This window comes from Protopterus annectens, chromosome 1.part0, assembly GCF_019279795.1.
Source record: "Protopterus annectens isolate FY-2018-M chromosome 1.part0, PAN1.0, whole genome shotgun sequence".
Lineage (NCBI taxonomy): Eukaryota > Metazoa > Chordata > Ceratodontiformes > Protopteridae > Protopterus > Protopterus annectens.
The window spans coordinates 139710562-139725183 of NC_056725.1; positions in this window are offsets into that span (position 1 = coordinate 139710562).

Below are 14622 nucleotides of genomic sequence, written 5' to 3' on the forward strand. Positions count from 1 at the left end.
AAGTAGCATTCTGTGGTGGGTGTCGGATGTTTTAAATAGTGGGACTTCATAGGATAGGAAGGTTTCCACAACGTGTCAGCTACAAATTGCTTATGAATAAGATCCTTTATTTTCAAACCCCTCTTCCATCAGTCATTTCTTTCTAAAATTCCACATCTCATTTACCTTTCTACAGATTCCTTGAATAATTTGTTGTATTTCCAAATATCCACACTAGAATTGCAGAAATATCACAAAAAATGCAGAATGCAAGTAAGAGTCACATCTTCAGGTATTGGAACCTAACTGCATGACTTAGGCCTTTGGCTTGTTGAATTAGGGATACTAACTATTTTAAGACTTTCACAAATAATGTGCTAAATAGGAAGTGAATTTCAGAGACTTATATATTTTATCAGTACTGTGGAACATATACTACCAGATAAGGATACTTTAGAGATTTGTATGAGCCTTCATTTATGGGCTAAGAAGGCAATTAAAAAACTGGGTCAGTTATTCTTACCAAACCATTTCAGACCTAAAGGCAACATACAAACACTCAAAAGCTAGTTTAGTTATGTCTACACCTTTTAGTGTCATGGCAGCAGCTGAAAGGCATGACAGAACCATGTGGCAACCCATGTGTACAATAGCCATGTATGTAAATCTTAACGATATATCATACTGTACATCACAACCCTCCCCTTGACCTAAAAGTATCTACATTAAACATACAATGATACATATCTGCTCTATTCCAATGGTGTCATATGAAGTTCATTTTACTTGTTTACACATACACATGAAAATATGCCATTGCAGTTGTTTTCATGCTACAAATATTTAAATCTACTAAAAGCAGCTTTATAAATAAGTCCCTGCTATTGAAAGTCATTCCATAAGGATTTTTTCTTGATCATTCTTCCATATTTGGAAACTCAAGAGTGTCCTACAGTAGATGAGGTCATGGTAAGTTTGAAAGTTAGTTCAGGTAAGACATCACATTCAGATTGTTCAGTAATATCCAGGCATTCAGGCTAGTAGTAACAGGCCAATGTCAAGATCAGAGTCACGCTGCGTCTCAGGAAGTGTCTTTAATTGTCATATTAAGTCACGTCTGAGTTGAGATGATCTTGAACTTGTATTCTCTCTGAAACAAACATAGTCTAAATTTAGAAAAGACTTCTGTTGCATAAAGATGCCATTAATTACATCTGAGTCTCAGTTTGTCTCTCCCTGTTTCTACAGTGTAGAACCTTGGTGGATTGGTAGATTAGCCTGTTGGACCAGAACATCTTCCTTCTATTCCTGATACTATTTGTCAAAAGTATTTTGGAGTCTAACAATTTCTCCAGGCTTTAAGACAGACAGTGTTTTAAAAGATGTGTCATAATACAATTTTTGGTTCTGCTGAGCATTTTGCTAAGATGACCTCATATTCAGCATTTTCTCTGGCCGAGGTGGCATGAGCTATAGGCATCCTGGCCTTCATTCTCTTTGCCATCACCACACGAGGTGGTGACAACCCAAGTAGTTCTTATGGAATGCTTCTATACTCAAGCAGAGCTAGAGACCAATCCTGTCCTGAACTGACAACCCACTTCATTATTTTTTTTCAGTTTGTACAACTCTTTCAATTGTCTGTTTCACTGTGGGTATTTTGGAAACGAAGTTATATGTTGAAACTCCTAGTGTTGTGAAAAGAAACAAAATTCCTGACTAATCAACTGCAGACATTTACCAGACAGCAACATGTCAGTGATTCCATGCCATGAAATGCCCTTGAAAACATAATGACATTGTGAAGATATGCCTCATAAATTAATGACTTCCAATTACTTTTAGCAGGGCTAGCACCTACTGCCATTCCCCAATGTGGCACCCTGCTCTGAGGAGCAAAATCAAAGGTCCATTCTCCATCTGGCACTCAGGCCAGGTCCATACTTCCAGATCTGCAATCATCAACTATGAAATGAGGAGCGAAAAAAAAGACTAGCCTTTCTTTTATGACACTTGTAGCTAGCAGCTTACTACTATTTATAGTACATACAAAGCCACAGTGCTTCGACCCTGTAGTGCTGTGCACAAAACCGTAATGCCAGTAGCAACATAATTACCAGTAAGTAATGCACTGCTAGTCTGATGGCATCTCCCAATCTCTCCCCTAACACCTTGCATCAGGAGTGACTTCCTCTTTCTCCCACCCTAGCTACACTTCTGACTTCAAAGAATAGATAAATACAAATTACATTTACTCAAAGTAATCCTAATGAAATTGTATATTTTTTAATGTTTTTAGTTCAGTGGCTTGTTCAGTACTACAGATAAAGGGCTGGATGCATTAACAGCTACACAAAGTGTTAACTATCATGTTGGTGGTGCATCCTGCCATCAACATGCTAGCACTCTATTTGGTATACATTAAGCAGCTCTACATGATGTGTATCACTGCCAAACACAGGTAAATGGCAGAATATGCTAATTAAAGCATAAAGAGCCAGAGTACATGCTACTTAACCAATCTAACATGGCAGAGCTATTCAGGAAGCTATAAAGCAATCATGTGCAGTCAGTGTAGGCTTTTTCCTTATACACCAAATCTCTTTGGAATACAGGCACAATTACACTTAGAAAAAAACATGTGAGGGGCAGCTGCTGCTATTATTATGTTGTATGTAAATAAGGGTGCTGCTGCCAGACTTCGGGCAAGAATAATGGTGTTTAGACCATTCTTGACTTATCATGGATTACATAACACAGAAATTGTTGAGAGATACAGGGTGGGTAGGGAATCACTGAAGGAAATATGCAGCCTCTGCTGCCCCCACCTCAGGCCCCAAGGAGATTGTGGAGAACCCATGCCACTGGAAACAAAGGTATGTTTAGTAATACATGTACTAGCTACTGGTACTTTCCAGGAACACACAGGGGATATATCCAGGGTGTCACAGACATCAGCCTCTAGAATATTGCATCAGTTTTTAAATGCAATGCTACCTCATTCAAGAGAGCATATCTGTTTCCCATGAACCCCACAGGAGAGAAGAAGAACCATGCAGGAATTTTATGCAGTAGCACATTTCCTTGAAATATCAGTGGCCATAGATTGCACACATATATAAATAAAAAAAAACACCTGGAGAACAGGGAATGTGGTACATCAACAGAAAAGGTTTCCACTCTATGAACTTTCAGATTGTAATGCCTAAGGGATCATATACAATGTCTGTGCAGGTAACCCAGGAAATTTCCATAACCTACCGATATGGCACAGTTATGAGCTGTACACCAGGTTTGCTAGAGATGATAGTCCTCAAGGACATCTAGTGGAGGATGCAGGAGCCCTGGTTCATGCCACCCATGAGAAACCCACAAAACCCCACTGATAAAGGATACAGTGAGGCCTACACTCACACTGGGAATATTACAGAATGTGTATTGGAATTCCTGAAATCAAGGTTCTACCAACATGAGTAGCCACTGTAGCACTCCTACAGTGTCATCCCCCTTGGTAAGAACTGACCATAAAACAATCACTTTTGAAGTCACCATCTCCACTGAGCCCCCCCCTTGTCAGGGTCAAATGAAAAAAACATTTCCAAAGCTGACTACAGTCTCCTCTGAGCAGGTATAAGCAGCTTCACAGCCACTGTCCCATCAGTTGGAACTAGCACTAATGTCCAAACCTACACCAAAAAACTATATGAGCACCTACATAGCTGTATTGAGTCAAAAATACCTGACAGGACCAAATCATCTTCCTCAAGGAAGAGTAAACCTGTCTGGTGGACAGCAGCAATAAGCAAACTCTATAATAAAATGAAAGAATGCTGTCCAGGGCAAAGAAGGAGCAGGTGCCAAGTTGGAAGCAATCTCTCCTTTGTCTAAACAAGCAAATAAGGTCACTGGTGAAATCCTCTAAGCCTAACTTTGAGTCCAAATTGGCCACATCCACCAAGGACAATAACAAGGCCTTCTTCACATATGTCTGCACTCTCAAAGGCAACACCCAAATCTGCTCTGAACTAGTGGTCAATAACACCACAAACCCAAACACCATAGATATAGCCAACCTGCTGGCAGTCAGATTCAGTGAAAACTTCATCCCCCTGTCCCCTCATCAGTAAACCAGGATATCCCCAGCACCTACCCCCCTCCCCTCATCACCAGGGAGCAGGTCATTAATGCCCTCTCAAAGGCAAAAAAAATACAGTCTCCATGGAACCCGATAACATCCATGGCTGTATCTTTCATGAACTCAGACATAAGCTCTCAGCTCCATTAGACACCCTACTCAACCAAAGCCTGAGCACCAGCTTCATCCCAGCTGAATGGGGGACAGCCACTGTCAACTCTCTACACAAAGGTTTAGCATCCACTGACCCAGGCAATTATAGGCCCATCAGTCTAACTATCCTGATCTGCAAGGTCATGGAAGGCATTATCATGGACCTTATAAACAAGGACATTGGCAACCTCCAAATGCTTGACCCCACACAGTTTGGTTTTGTCAAAGGGAGATCATGCCTGTTAAACTAGATTGACTTCTTCAAAACAGTCACCAAATCCATGGACAAGGGGAAGACAGTGCACACCGCCTACCTTGACCTAGCCAAAGCCTTTGTCACTATTCCCCACTGGGGCATAATAGATAAACTCTCCCAGATAGGCATCAACTCGTATGTTACCAGATGTGTAGCCAACTGGCTCACTGATAGACTCCACCCAGTCAAAGTAGGGGAAGTCACCTCTAGTAGTAGACCCATAACGAGTGGTGTACCCCAAGGATCAGTCTTGGGGCATCTACTATTTGGGATATACTTTTCTGAGGTGCAAGCCAAAACTAGTGGTCTGTGTCTGACCAAGTTTGCAGATAACTGCAAGCTGGGCCCTGCCTTAAATTCCCCTAGTGATGTTAACATCCTCCAAGAGGGCCTTACCCAAACTAATGGCTGGTGCCAGAAGCATGGCCTCAAACTGAATGCCAAAAAATGCATCATTATCCCCTTTGTAGAAAATGTCATCCCCACTAATTATCACATTAATAACAATGTACTAAGCATGCAATCAGTTGTGAGGGACTTGGGCACCCAGCTTGATAGCAACGTAACTTTTGACTAACTCATTGCCTCTGTTGTATGGAAGGCTTTCTCTTTCTACATGGCCCACCTCATAAATACGGGTATTTCATCAGGGAACAAGGCAGCCATAACATCCCTGTACTCCTCCCTTATCAGATCTATTATCGAATACAATGCCCCCTTCAGCATGTTCCTTGCCAAGCACATGTAGCAGTTGGAGAGATGACAGAAGTTCTTGACCAAGAAAATCCAGGGTCTCAAACACCTATCCTATACAGATAGGCTAAAAGCCCTGTCCCTCTACTCAGTCTCATACAGACTGTTCAGAGGTGACCTGTGTCTGGCATACAAGGTAATTTCAGACCCAGCCTTGATGGAGTTGCTGCATATCCCTAAGACAAACTCCAGTCGCGCAACCCACATGCAAGGCCTAAACCTGGTCTATGACATTAATAGAACTTGTTGGTGGGATAGATTTGTGTCCCAAAGACTTCCCCATCTGTGGAATAAGACCCCCTCTCCATGTTAATCTGAGTACCTTTCTAGCCCTCTTTAAGAGGAACCTGGATGACTGGATGGAAAACAACAAGCCTGGGATCCCACCTGTGTCCCTGCTGGATGGGGTAAACTGTTGTTGACTTTGAGGGAACATGGGCAAAATTCTTGGCTAGGCTTATAAGGGCTTCTGGGCTAATAACCTAGTATCATCCTATGAACCTTTTGTCTGGGCACGTTAGGAGGTGCACTACAGTATGACCCAGGCACTTCAGCCAAAATACTTACAGTCTGTGCCATATTACACAATATAATACTCAGGAAACAGCTTAAACAAGGACAGAAAGGGATTGGACTACAGTTAGCAGCAGCAGGAACAGATGAGGAGTCTGAAGGAGAACTACCAGTTGCAGGTGGTGCTGGCAGATGGAGGTGTGCACAGTATGTCCTGGCTCTGGCTATGAAGCAAAGGATAGTATACTCACTCACTGTCTAGCTCAAAACCTAAAATCCTATCCACCTACAAACAGGAAAATGGATGCGTTTCAAACAGCACAACCTTTACTTAACTATGTAATTTCTGTGTTCTGATAGCATCAGACAAGGAAAACAATGGAAATATGCATATGCCCCCAAGCAGAACATTTGTTTGAGTTGTACTGTTATGTCAGATTTTTGCTATATTCACTTGCATATTACAAACAATAGTGTGCATCAAGCATCTCAATTGACCATCATCTGAAAATCACAGAACAGGTCAATTATGCCCTCTTTTACATAACTATACCAAGAAGCAAGAGTGCAGTACCTAATGTTTACAGTGCTGTAATGGCAATACTAACTGAAATACAATGAGGTTCAACAGTTACAGAAGCAATCATTCACAACTGTGTATGAACAAGATTTCAATGACTTTTCTTCTGCAATGCTTGTGAATAAGCAGACATAAAATACCCACTGTGTGCATCAGTCATGTATGCAACCATAAGTCACAAACACGTGCAAACAGCAGGACACAGGCATCAATTGTACAGGGTGGGGTTGGGGGGGTAGGAGGGAAAGGCTGACACCAAAGAAGTGAGTGTATTCAGGTAAGACACACATGTATTTGTCAGGGCCAGAAACTCTTAGCACCCAATCGTACTGCTTAGATAGTCTGCATGTGTGTGAAGTGGTATTGGCAAGTGAAATATTTTCTTCTATATGTGTGTCTGCATGAACACAATCAAGCACTGTGCTAGCACTACATCCTAGAATCTCAGACAGGTGTGAGCAATGCATGGTAGAATACTCAGTTCAGCATCATTGCCCCCGACTACGAGAACCACCTCTGCCAGGAGTTGCACTACTACTTCCAAGGCCCTGGCTAGAAGTCAGGGTGATACCTGAATGTGAGTGATGTCTATTGGATGAGCTCTCCCCAAGAAAACATCCAGGACTATGACCCTGTGGCCTACCCCTTCTGGCTGTGAAAACTGTAGTCACTGATGGAGCAGCAGATGTAGTGTCACTATGGGAGAGGGATCTTGCACGGCGAAGTCTGTTAACATCAGAATGTGTAGCTGCTATTTGGCAATGTGAATGCCCACACTTCCCCAACAAACATTCCATCACAGACACCACCTAATCCAGTGTGTCATTAATCCTTTCTAAGGAGTTGCTGACATGGCGAGGAAATCACTCATGTCAGAATGTACAACTTTTAGTTTTATTATTTTAATTATTTCATTATTTTATTGTTTTGTCAGTTATGAGGAAGTCCTGGAGTTAGATGAAAGCTCTCAACTTGTATTTTAATAAACAGACTGTATACTATCCTTTGGCTGAATACCATGGAGTTATTTGGTTACAACGTTTAGTAGTCACACTATGTCTTCTGAGGCCCTGGTGGGACATGCACTACCATGGCCATACACAAATGTTTGGTGGTATATAATGACATATCAGCATCAGGAGGAGAGTGAACAGCAGGCCTCCTACTAGTAACACTACCAAAACTCCTATGTGGCACCAAAACCTCATGATGGGTATCAGGAGAAGCAACTGGCTCGGATCGGCTGTGCTACCCTAAACCTGTCCTATATCATTGGTTTCTGTATCCTGGGTATACGTAGATATACTGACTGTGTCTGAAATCTGTGCAGGGGATGTGGAAGCCACAACTTCAGTGTCAGAGTGACCCTCTGCACTCATAGACTGTGCATATTTATGGCCACTGCCATCATCAGAGGCTACCAATACTCCAACATCAGCTGGTAGGACTTCCACAATCCCACTCTCAGGATGAACTATGATAACTAACAATAGGCACAACAAACAGAAAAAGGGAGAATAAAACTGATCACATATTTTTATTATACGAAAGGTATGTTAAACTTTAACAGATGCTAAAGCAGAGCAAACTTTACTCTTATATAGACCTGAATCTATCTTATAAACAGAATAAACAATAACCAAAGGTGTGCTTAACATGTGCAGGTGGGTTGGCAGTCTACAATCCAGACATGTCTGTATGTGAGGAATGGAAAGGAAAGAAATCTGCTAAGTATCACAATGCAAATGAAACAAGAAAAAGAGAACAACCCCCTTCACAATTAAAGATTAAAAATGTTCTCATACAAACATGTAGTGAACAGTTGGATCCCCCCACCCCATAAACAACCTCTAAGATATACGCATATAAAGATATAACAATGAAACTTGCATTTTGCACACCTGGAAGGTCTGCTTGTGACATTTTGTCTGTCATCCACATCTGCACCAAAGTCAAGGATTCTGGTGGAACCATCAGTCAAGCTATTTTGATCTCTGACAGTGGACAGGAACTCCTCTGTTTCAGTTAGTGGTAGCTTAGTAGCAGGACCACCTCCCTGTAGCCAACTGCTACCAGGGAATTGCAGCTGATCTGGGGTGAGCAGAGGTTATCATGTCACTTGTCTGGTACTGTATATGGGAGTAGGTTCTCCCATGGCCTCTGACAGCATTAACGTCATCAACTACCTGCTGCCTTATCCTGTTTCAGCTCACATTGGTCACCTCTACCTCTCTCTAATAGATAAGCACCATGGAGATGTAAGGCCTGGATAATGACCTAATTTGCTGCATCACTATATGGTGGCTAGTGGGATACAGATTTTTCCTTGGGTGCCATATCCCTGTATGAGATGAAACAGAAAACAGACATACATAATTACATATATAATACAAAGACAGGATGGCTGTGAGTTCAGTTATGTGTGATTTCATTGCATCCAACATGCACACAAACAATTTAAAAATTAATTGCTCTCTGTGACTACATACAAGTCAGGACACCCCCCCCCCCAAAATAGATTTTTCAAAATCGGATATCAATACCGATCTATAACACTTCTGTAATGGATATGACAGGTTTAACTGTGTAATACATTGCAGCATTAACAATAACAATTAGAAATGTAGCAGTAGAAATGTAAGACAAAACTATTATAACTGCCATTTCCACTGCTACTGAGGTTAGTCAGGTAGAAATCCATAAACAGAACATATTTTTTTCTTTTATTGCTGACACAGGTAAATGCCAGACCTTCTTGCAAAATTATAATACACTCATCTGCAAGAAATGTGTAAACATCAAATTAAATAGAAACTAAAAACAAATAGGTCACGTATTATTCTGTGGCATACATTTTGCAATGGAGACAAGGCTATGCCAAAAGAAATAGATAAAGCATGATAAAAATGAATTTTCAGCAGTCAGTGCAATTCACGTTCTAATGTTAAACTAAAAGCATTATGTAAGAAATGGCAATTTACCTTGACAATACAGCAGTGTACAAAACAGATAATCCAAAAGGTTTCTTTTTTAGCAGAGCTCTGTAGATCAAAACAACCTCCCCAGTATGATACAAGGACATTAGCTACATGATTACCTTTATATAGTACAGATTTATTGAGCACTGTAAGTATAAAAATGAGATGTGAAGTCATTAGCATTCCTAAATACCAAAATATGCACTCCATGTAGGAAATGTAAACATGGTGTAAGGACCTACACAATTACATGCCCACACCCTATCAATGCAAGGACAAGCATTCCCTGTTAATGGATTGCAGGTGTCTATGATTACTCCGCAGGAACAATCAGGTTTCACATTCTCCCCTCTTTAGTGTACACTTACTGGGGGTGTGCCAGAGAGAAGAGACTTACAAAAAAGGCTGAAAATACATTGAGTGATTTAGGAGAACAATAGCCCTAACATTCAGATGCTGACTTTAATGACCACAGTTACTACTCCTTAATAAGAAATGTTGTTCATATTCAAGGATGTACTTTAAGCATTGGTAAAGATAACATATAGCAATAAAACAGATATAGATTTGCTATTACAAAAGCATAGATAAGGGAATGAGGCATCATAGAAAAAAAGAGATACACATGCAGTGTCTGCCGTCTTTGTTTAATATTGTGTAAGTACATGGGTATCCTAATCGTTTGCAATATCCCAGTCATCCAGACATTCAATATCAAATGAGAAAGGACAACTTTTCATTACTTGTTTCTGTTGTACTTTCAATGTGAACTGATACAATGTCACATTACCATTACATTAAACTCTTTGTCTCCTTGCTAATATATGTCCTCTTGTGTGGCAGCTATGGGAAATACTCTTAAATGATTGTTCTCAAGACCCTTGTTTGAGGGTTCAAATACATTCAGGTCCCTGTTGCAAGATAACAAGGTTGCTCAAACATGTGAAATGTACATTTAAAGTATGTTGGAGGCTTTAACAACTTGGCACAACCTAAAAAAGGCACTATGGGGATAAAGTATTTGTCAGTATCCAGATGTCTAGTGGTGACATGTGCAAACCATCTCTCACAAAGCATTGTGGTTTGTCTATCATGTCTCCCCAAGCTGAGATCCCCTTATTGTGACACCAGAAACAAAGCCAATTGTTGAAGTCAATCATTTATTATTGGTACTATGGCATCATCATTGGTGAAAGTAGGATGCTACTCAAGGCTAGATTCATACCCAGCTAGGACACATATGTAGAGAGTTCCAGCATGTCTGCCTTCATATAGTCCAGTGAGGTATGTCTTACATTATTTATATCCACATGGTCTATGGCTATGTCACACTGGTATATGTAGTTTAAAGACCAAAGTACAAGCTTGATCTGGCAGATCCTGGCTCTAGATAGACAGCTTACTGTGATCTTCTACTTATTTAGCCTGGTAAGGGGGATATCATTACAGAATCCCCAATAACAAGAATGCTTGTCTGTGTGGAAGTGGGGCTACAATGATTTTCAGAGTTACGTGTTGTGTGAGTTGTATTCTTTTTTGAGTGCATGTGGGTCAACTCAGAGATGCTTTTAGGAAGTCTTGGAGGTTTGGGTAGATTACATGTGAATATTTCTGCATATGAGGGTTTATGCATTTGTTCCTTAGTGTTGGTAGTGAATGTTTTGGGTGTAATAATGACAACCTGGTTTGCAATTTTCATGTGTCTATGTGAGAGCTTTGCCTCCAATGACATTGTGTATTGACATTTCTCACACACTGTGTTTGTCTGTTCTGAAATTAAATAATTGCCAGTGAACATGAGACAGTTACTACACTGCCTCAGGATGCCCACATCCACCAGGCCAGAAACAGACATGACAGTGAAATGCCTATCCATTATACCAGATCCTAAGTAGATGGAAAGGAGTAGGGGAGAGTCACTTAGAGGTTTATGTGAGAGTGTTTAGTAGTATATACTTACTAATGTGAGGCTGAGTTTAGGATTGCAAACACCCCCAGTTGTGTAAGTATACTGACCCCATTATCTGTCAATGATATGGCATTCATGATCTAGCCAGTCAACTTTTGTACTCATTATGCTTTCAAATACATTTCTTTTCCTTTTGTACTATACAGCTGCAGAAGAGCTAGCTGCAAACCATGAGGCATGCCAGGAGAAATTAACTGTTCTCAGAGAGGCACAGGATAAGTATGACTCAGATACATATTCAAGCCAGAACTTTATTGTATTCCGTCAGGCACTAGCATCGTGAGCATTTATACCTCAACCTTCATCTCAAGCATGCATGCCTTTCCCAATAAATCTTGCTGCTTGCATTAGGCAATGAGAACTGCAGATTGTGTGTGGCTTCAGTACCCACAAGCAGCAATTACGTGTTTTTACTGAATAAGTATTTATAAAATATGAACAGCAATAATATGGCAGGAAGAATTCAGTTATGGTAATTGCAATTATTAAATTAGAATGTATATTTCCTATCTATCACAGTGAAATAAAGGCTTCTGTTTCTTATATCACAGCAGTGAGATTTGTTTATTTTTGACACTTAAATACCTTTCCATCATATATGTATGTGGCAAAGATGAGCAATTGTAAATTATCATCATTGTTTATGTATTGTCAAAACAAGTTTATTGAAAAAATACAGTACTGTGACATGCCATGTATCTAATTACCTATTTTGTTTGTCTCACCCCACCATTCCTCTCTCTTTTTAATTTTTTTTTGGGGGGTGGGGATTATAATTTATTAAGAATCTACTGATTGCATAACTTGCCATTGAAAATGTAATGATCAACAGCAAAGAGACGTAGACTGGCCACTGTGGTTCGGCCCACCATACCTCCACAGATGGCAGCACAGACACCCAGTATTTCAGGATCACCATCTGCCAGTGTTGCCTCCACAACCCCTTCCCTGCATGCTCTAACTGTGTCAGGTATTTCTGCCCTGGTTGCTGGTGCAGCGGCACTCCAGGAGTAGTAGTGGAGGTAATTAATTTTGTCACCCCACAGGAGTTCATAGGGCTGGTGGAGGATATAATGGAGCAGGGTCTCAGTTCATGTATCAGCAGAGTTAAAACAGTCCTGCATCACTTTGCAAAGACTATGCTACATCCAGCACTGACACTGATACAGGGAGCTGCTGCAGGAGACTGTGGTGATAGTTCTTAGAGTGAAGACTAGATTCTCATTGTTGTCAAGCTGGACATGGGTATGTCTCTTATGTCCCCTATGTGTCCTCAGTCATGGTGTCCCCAAACCTTTTGTCTCCATCATCATCTCTGTCTGTCTTGCATGTCCTGTATGTGTGCACATGCTTCCTAACCTAGCCTACCAACCTACCTGACTCTGACATTCCTAAGTATGTTTCCCAACATTCCTCTCTCCAAAAATAAAAAATGGGCACCTGTTCCACAAGAGACTTATGCCACATACATAGCTCTCCTCTTTGCTTGTGTGCCATCTTGACAGAATTGAATTGGTCCAATTGGCCACACAACATTATTCTGTTGTTGTCATCCATCACTGGTGTGGTGACTCTGCAAAATAATGAAATTCTTGGCACAATTGTACATTTATGTTGTGAAGAAGTGGATAGTTATAGTGCTTTCCAATGACTCTCAGGCAAATTCCTATATTCTTTCCCCTGTATCCTTCCTTCTGCTTTCCATCCCCATTTTTACAATTGTTCTATCCACCCCCTTTTCACACATTTAATCTGGTCAAAAATGGATTCACAAATAACATACATTGCCAAAAAAGCCCCATGGAGAAGCCTTCACTTTATGCCTTTGGTATTTGTGAAGAGGTTGGCGTAGCATATCAGTGTAGAGTGACAGTGAACTCTGTTTAACTTCTTATTGCAAAAGATGCAGATTTACATTGAATCTGCAATGCTCAAGATATGTTCACACAAATGTTCTTAAACCAGCTGTGCTAAAGGCAGTACTATGGATTAGTTAATGTAGCAGTTCTTAGGTTGCTGGATCTGTTAAAGTAGGAGTTCTCATGTAGCATCCCATGTAGCATGTTGAGATAACTAGCCTGTTTTAGCCTGATATTCTTGCATAGTGTCATGGGTTCATGGGTGCAAATACACCTGTAGGTCAACTTATTAATTAATGAGATTTCATATTTCTATCATACAGTTAACTGCAAACATCTGTATTTCTCTTCACATAAAACATTTCCTTAACATAACACTGGAATAGTGAACAAGACATCATTTTCAAAAACATTGCAGTCCCAACAGGGAGACTTTTTTAAGCCAACCTTATTTGGGTTAGGTATTCATGTTTATTGCACTCTTCTTCTTCTTCTGGCTTTTTCTCGGTTAGGGGTCGCCACAGCGGATCACCGTCCGCTCATGATAGGCAGTGGAGTTTTACAGTGTCGAGTTGCCAGCCCGGCGCCCAACCTTCCACAGAAAGCACACACATGCACGCACTCACACCTAGGGCCAATTTAGTGTGTCCAATCCACCTACAGCATGTCTTTGGGATGTGGGAGGAAAACGGAGCACCCAGAGGAAACCCATGCGACCACAGGGAGGACATGCAGACTCCACACAGAAGGCACCCCAGCCGAGGATTGAACCGGAGAACCTCTTGCTGTGAGGCAGCAATGCTAACCGCTGCACCACTGTGGCCGCCCATGTTTATTGCACTCTCTTAACCCTTATTTGTACCTATAGTAAGCACTTTATTCTACAGAGCATGATAGATAAATTATGATTTAATAAATAAGACTAAAACATACAGAGGACCCTACATGTCACACAAAACATATTGTTGCTATTCTTCTCTGCATTTGTCTGTACCTCTCTACGTTCTCCCCTTCTTCTTCAGTAAATTGTTACTGTGCCTCAACTGTGTTATGTTTAGATAGTGAATAAGTAGTAGTTTCTTTGTGGTGTGATGAGTCTAGAGTTTTGACTACTTTCAAGGGTTCTAATCCAGCCATTAGTTAAATGTTACTGACTGCTTGTGGTGCACTAATTTATGTGTAGATTGTTATGAGCCACCATTCTCCTTCTTCTGTCATAATCTACGTTGCCCCTACCTCCATATTACCCTGCTGATGTATCTTCTCCCTCCAGTATCATTAACTTTCCAACTTTGCATTTGTGTAATGTCTACTGCTGTGTAACAACTGTAACTAAGACTAAATGAAAGTATACAGCTTATGGCAATATCTTCTGATTCTATTGCCTTCATCTGCATTACTCTGTCACATTTCAGTCCACTGTGCTAAGTGGTGTGCTTAGATAATA